Source organism: Cherax quadricarinatus, unplaced genomic scaffold (genome assembly GCF_038502225.1).
Source record: "Cherax quadricarinatus isolate ZL_2023a unplaced genomic scaffold, ASM3850222v1 Contig1207, whole genome shotgun sequence".
Lineage (NCBI taxonomy): Eukaryota > Metazoa > Arthropoda > Malacostraca > Decapoda > Parastacidae > Cherax > Cherax quadricarinatus.
Genome location: NW_027196233.1, coordinates 17,501 through 24,453, shown reverse-complemented (window position 1 = coordinate 24,453; position 6,953 = coordinate 17,501). Strand labels below are relative to the sequence as shown.

General features: G+C 41.3%; 1 protein-coding gene across 1 annotated transcript in view; it reads right to left on the bottom strand.

The window, feature by feature from the left end:
- LOC128702994 (phosphatidylinositol glycan anchor biosynthesis class T) overlaps positions 1–4,922 on the bottom strand; it is a 78,863-nt gene extending 73,941 nt beyond the window's left edge. Inside the window, exon 1 of the mRNA XM_053797512.2 lies at positions 4,656–4,922. The gene's annotated coding sequence lies outside the window, so the exon portion shown is untranslated. The remainder of the gene's footprint in view (positions 1–4,655) is intronic.
- Positions 4,923–6,953: the final 2,031 nt, after the last annotated feature.

Here is a 6,953-nt window from a genome sequence, read left to right as displayed (position 1 = left end):
ATCAAGTCATGTTTCACTGTGTAGAGCTTTATCAAGTCATGTTTCACACCGTGTAGAGCTTTATCAAGTCATGTTTCACTCCGTGTAGAGCTTTATCAAGTCATGTTTCACTCCGTGCAGAGCTTTATCAAGTCATGTTTCACTCCGTGTAGAGCTTTATCAAGTCATGTTTCACTCCGTGTAGAGCTTTACCACGCCAGTGACTCACAGGATATATACCCTGAGAGGTATACTGATATGCCTCTTGGTGTATATACGCTGAGAGCTTAATTTAATCCCATATTTTAGGGATTAAAGCCTGAATTCCCATTTCTAGGATTTAAAGCCTTCTTGACTGGAGGTGAACTGTGAGATGCAGCCTTGACGATCCTCGTGTAGTAGATAGGCTTTAAACCCCGTTCGATAGTCGGTGACTTGATAAAGCTTTAGCAAAGGGCGAAACGTGATAAAGCTTTACACAGAGCGAAACGTGATAACGCTTTCCACAGAGCGAAACTCTGTCTTATTGGATATCAGTGCGATACCTGGGGACATCCTTGAAGTCTTTCGGAGATGTAATTGATGTCTATTGATGTGAATTTGATGCGAAATTGATTCCATTGATGCGAAATTGATTCCATTGATGCGAAATTGATTCCATTGATGCGAAATTGGTTCTACTGATGCAAAATTAATGTCTGTTGACGTGAAATTGATGTCTAGTGATGTTAAAATGAAATCTATTGATGTGAAAATTATGTATATTGATGTGAAATTGATGTATATTGATGTGAAATTGATGTCTAGTGATATTAAAATGAAATCTATTGATGTAAAAATGATGTATATTGATGTGAAATTGATGTATGTTGATGTGAAATTGATGTCTATTAATGTGAAATTGATGTCTATTAATGTGAAATTGATGTATTGATGCGAAATTGATGTCTGTCGATGTGAAGTGTAACCGTGAAACAGAATTTCCTGCAGTGATGCTAAGCAGGTGATGTCACCCAGGAGAACTACTGTCTATCTAGGTTCAAATAAATATTTCTCTGTCATTAGGTAACAAGTAGAGGTTCTATAGGTACCTTCCCTATCGTTATGTAACCTATCGGTGCCCTATGGACATGTACTGCAGCGTCTATCGGGAGAAAATGGCCAGATGGTATTTTTTCTCAGTGTTATGCCTAGTTTTGTTGACAGATTTCAGCTGTCAGTCTGTCTACTGACTCTCAGACATACCAGGTATCAGCTGTCAGAGATCTGTCAGCTGTCAGAGCCTCTCACTAACAGCAGGATTAAGACACATGGATATCTTCAGTGAAACCTTTCGCCCACACAGTAGGCGTCCTCACTCACAGTGGCAGCAGACTTTCTACTGCCTCTGTATTTGACTGGAGAAACCTACTGTGTGGGCGAAACGTTTCAATAATAAATATACCCAACTGTTGTTGCACATGTGCCTTAATTATTAACTTGTTAGTATTTTAAGGCATTTTTCAACACCTTTAAGAATACCTTGCTAAGGTATTAATTATTATTATTATTATCAAAAAGAAGCGCTAAGCCACAAGGGCGCTAAGGTATTAAGATATACTCGCATATCATTGATCCTGTGATCCACCCAAGGTATTGTTTACCATACGTATAAAAACACACGCTAGATGTTTCACGATGTTTCGCCCCGCTGCCATACACACACACACACACACACACACACACACACACACAAGCAACCTGTCCCCAGTTTAATGGTTGCTTCTAAGCTTTCTCATAGAGAGAATACCGTAGCAGGATGGCACGGTGTCGTATCCGTCAATTTACTATATATATATATATATATATATATATATATATATATATATATATATATATATATATATATATATATATATATATATATATATGCAACAAGATCACAGTAAACAGGTGATTTCAAAATATGCAAAACAACAACTCTGAAAGAATAGAGAAATTCCAAGCGCTTTCGTGACTACTCACATTATCAAGGAACTATGAAAGTAAAGCATCCAAGGAAGCTATATAAGGGGTCCGGCCAGCACCTCACTATCAGATCCCACAACGGTTAAACACGTGACGCGCGGCGACCCAACTTGGATAGGTCCCTTGCACAACTCACCCCCAAGCTATTCTACCCAAGAAAATTTAAAAATTATTATTTGTCCAGTGTATTATTAAATTCTTCCCAAATTCTATTAATTATAAAAGGATCTAATTTATATAAACCAAAGGAAATATTCATATTATTGTCAAAACTGCTTTTTATGAAACAAGATTCAATTATATTCCTGTCGACCATGGACTTGCTTGATACTACTTTCTCAACTTTTTGAAAATCAATTGGATGGTTAAAATCTCTTACATGAATAAATAGAGCATTGGAATCTTGTCCAGTTCTAATGCTTGGAATTTCTCTATTCTTTCAGAGTGGTTGTTTTGCATATATATATATATATATATATATATATATATATATATATATATATATATATATATATATAAAGTATACATATATATATTTCTGAGTCTACTGGCCTAGATCTGTGGTTTATTTCCCAGTACACTGAACCTACATGAAGGAGGCTGGTGAGATACTCTCGTTGTGATGGACTGGAGCTGGCCTCTCCTTCCTCGGATCAAACCTGATTCGTTTCTCTCCCCAGACGTTCCGCAACTCTTACGGGTTTAACGCTTTTCCCACGAACGCGATGACAAGTGCATTATTAATAAGGATATCGATGATAATGAAAAAAGCATTTAAATAATAATAATAATAATAATAATAATAATAATATAGTAATAACAATAATAATAATAATAATAATCATGGATAACCGGTTGGTTTCATCTAGGACTCTTGGGAAAGTTACTGGAAACACAACACACCGTTTAAGGAGAGAGAGCTGGAGTGTTGTGAAAATGTATGTACTCACCTAATTGTACTCACTCACTTGTGGTTCCAGGGGTTGATTCACAGCTCCTGGCCCCCGCCTCTTCACTGGTCGTTACTAGGTCCTCTCTCTCCCTGCTCCATAAGCTTTATCAAACCTCGTCTTAAAACTATGTATGGTTCCTGCCTCCACTACCTCACTCGCCAGACTATTCCACTTTCTGACAACTCTATGACTGAAGAAATACTTCCTAACATCCCTTTGACTCATCTGAGTCTTCAACTTCCAATTGTGACCCCTTGTTTCTGTGTCCCATCTCTGGCACATCCTGTGTCATTGTGTATGTGTGTGTGTGTGGGGGGGGGGGTGATGTACATGTTTTGAGTGTGTTAGTATATGTGTGAGATAGACTCCTAGGCTAGTGTCTGTGGTGTGTGGTGGTGGCCTCCCTCAGCAGGTTTTTGGCGGTGTCAGCAGAACTGGTAACCGCAGTCATCTTACAACTGGCCAGGCACTCGTCACCTCCAGCCCCTCCTCCTCCTCTGAAGATGATGATGATGATGATGATGATGATGATGATGATGATGATGATAATCTTTATTTCTACAAGTACATGTACAAGGTATACAGACCATAGCTGATCAGTGACCTACTATATAGAAAGTCCCTAGTTATGCAGAGCATTTCGGGCAAATTAGGTCATTTTTGTCCCAGGATGCGACCCACACCAGTCGACTAACACTCAGGTACTTATTTTACTGCTAGGTGAACAGGGACAACAGGTATCTTAAGGAAAAGCTCCCGCTTCACACACGGAGGGCCCGGGTTCGATTCCCGGCGGGTGGAAACATTTCGACACGTTTCCTTACACCTGTTGTCCTGTTCACCTAGCAGCAAATAGGTACCTGGGTGTTAGTCGACTGGTGTGGGTCGCATCCTGGGGGACAAGATTAAGGACCCCAATGGAAATAAGTTAGACAGTCCTCGATGACGCACTGACTTTCTTGGGTTATCCTGGGTGGCTAACCCTCCGGGGTTAAAAATCCGAACGAAATCTTATCTTATCTTATCTTATCTTACCCGTACCTGGGATCGACCCACGGACCTCTATGTGTGAGCTGAGTGCTCTAGCAATCGAGCTTCGGGACACCTAAGACAGTCAAATGGTTGACCGTTTAACGATCTATAGTAATTATTTGCCTTAAACCTTATACTCTTAGTATCAAATAACCTGACCTGTAAATGGTCCGACTTAGACCTTTTACAGGTTAGTTACTTACTTAGTATTTCACAGACCACGTTCTTAGCTTCGTCCCTATACTAACACAGGAGGGCCATTTACCTCTTAGTTGGGCTGCCTGTACGTGCGGTCGTGACGCTTGGTGCTCCCCTACAATTACTAATATAACTAGGGAAAAATAACCTTAAATTTTAAAGGGGTGTAAACGACCTCCGGTTAGGCAAGGGAAACTGAGGTAGAATGGAACAGAGAAAGAAATGGGTGTTTGTCAGATCTCATTGGGCTGACAAACACCCATGTAAATATGGCTATAGTTACATAGTTACTATGGCCATAGTTACATAATTACTATGGTCATAGTCACCTAGTTACTGGCCATAGTTATATAGTTACTATGCCCCCTGGGATCTCACAGATTCTTTGTGACATTTGTAATCTTATTCTTTGTTTGACTCACAGGATCAGTTACTTATAAGATCAACTGGTCATAGGATCAGTTACTCACATAATCAACTACTCACGGGATCAGGTGTTCACGGGACCAACTGCTCACAGAATCAGATGCTCAAAAGATCAGCTGCTGAGAGGATCAACCACAATTAGGTAATAAATCAGCCCGAGCGACAAGATGAGAAGATAAGTAGGTGAGGAAGCTGCGGGAGTTGCTGTAAATGTGGTAAGCAGGTAGGTGGGTCAGGAGGGTGCGTGAGTTGCGGTGAGGAGGTAGGTCAGAAGGCTGCTGGAGGTGTGGTAATTGTGGTGAGGAGGAAGGTAGGTCAGCTGGCTGCGGGAGGTGTGATAGTTGTGGCAGCTTCACCACTCAATGGTGCACTAAATCCCCACCGCCTCCTCCACATCCTCAGTGTTTTCCCTATCTTTGTGAAACCACGGGATGAAATCTTCGAAAAAATGTCGTAAACTCATTACCCTGAAACACATTTACGACCTCCAGACTAAACTCAGTACCTTGAAGCACATTCACGGCCTCACTAAGTGCTTCGGTACACATTCACGACCTCCAGACTAAACTGTTTTAAAACACATTCACGACCTCCAGACTAAACTCAGTACCTTGAAGCACATTCACGGCCTCACTAAGTGCTTCGGTACACATTCACGACCTCCAGACTAAAAACTCAGTACCTTGTTTTAAGTGCTTCGGTAAAACACAGTCACGACCTCACTAAGTGCTTTGGAACACGTTCACGACCTCCAGACTAAACTGTTTTAAAACACATTCACGACCTACAGACTAAACTCAGTACCTTGAAGCACATTCACGGCCTCACTAAGTGCTTTGGAACACATTCACGACCTCCAGACTTAAATGACACTACACAGACCATCTACGCTTCTGGCTACCTTCACTGTGAGAGCGAGAGAGCGTGGAGTGCTGTTATCGTAAATCATGCATGAATAACATAAAATAAGAATGGGATCGGTCACACGTGGCGTTCCGTAAGGATCAGCCTTGGGCCCCTTATTGTTCAAAATATAGACTGGGTAATGCCGAACGTCAAGAGTAGCTCAATTTATTATTAATAAGGCTTCCCTTAGATTAAGCAGCTCACTTCTGAGCTCCATAATAGAGAATGAATACAAAGGACTCACGAAATCGTAATGACACGATTGCAAACAAACCACGGTACGGGTGGGGGTTCGAAGTGAACCCATAGCAAATGAGTCGACTCCAGACTAGTGCGCAAGCTACTGGGCCAGCTGGCTACAATAATCTTCATCCAACTAGACTCACGAAATCGTAATGACACGATTGCAAACAAACCATACCAGTGGGTAACGCGACGGTCTGGAGTTTTGAGACTCTCTGACCGCGGGTTCAATCCGGCCGTGGTATGGTTACATCCAACTAGGTGTATTTATACACCATTGGGAGGGTAGCACGGGCCCCACTGCGATCACATATGCAAGTTTTTATAGATGAATCTCCCTCCAGCGTGGCAGTGACGAACTCTAGCTCCTGTTCCCTCAAAGTCTGGAGTTTTACGAATCGCTTGCTGTGGGTTCTAACCCCACCCGTACCGTGGTTTGAATACAGTGATACTGGAGAATGTACAGAGGGTGAGAGAATTAACCTACTGATTAAGGAGCACTACGTAATACGATCTACTGAGAGCACTGAACACACTGCAAGTGTATGTTCAGTGCTGAACACACACTGTTCATACATAACTAAAGTGTTGAGCATATGTCTAACGCTCTTAAATTATTGTTCTTAAACGCGGCCCTCTTTACCTTGAGAAAAATTTAGAGGGATGATCCTTAATATTATGCAGATGTGTTCAAACGAATCTGATAAAACGTAATTGAAGAGAGAATAAAAGGCGCATTACAGTGACTGGAACAACACGCAAATAACCCGCACATTAACAGTGTGATTAATTAATGGTCCAAGTCAGACCCGAACGTCTTCGTTTAATTCTTCTATGTGCGGGTGAGAGGCTCTTGATCTAGGGAATTGGATCTTTGATACAGTTCCCTGAATTAAGTATAAATATCTTCATTCAGCCCCCATAACAGGCGCTGTATAATGCTACGGGTTTAGCGCTTCCCCTTAATAATAATAATAATAATAATAATAATAATAATAATAATAATTTAAAAATATATGCGAATTGCGCAGTCTCTAATAATGTTTACATATCCTTATCATACCTGGAGTATACCTGGAGTATACCTGGCCTGGGTGTTTCGGGGGTCAACGCCCCCCACGTTCCGGTCTGTGACCAGGCCTCATGGTGGATCAGGGTTTGATCAACCAGGCTGTTACTGTTGGCCTCACACTCGAAGTCAATAGAGTT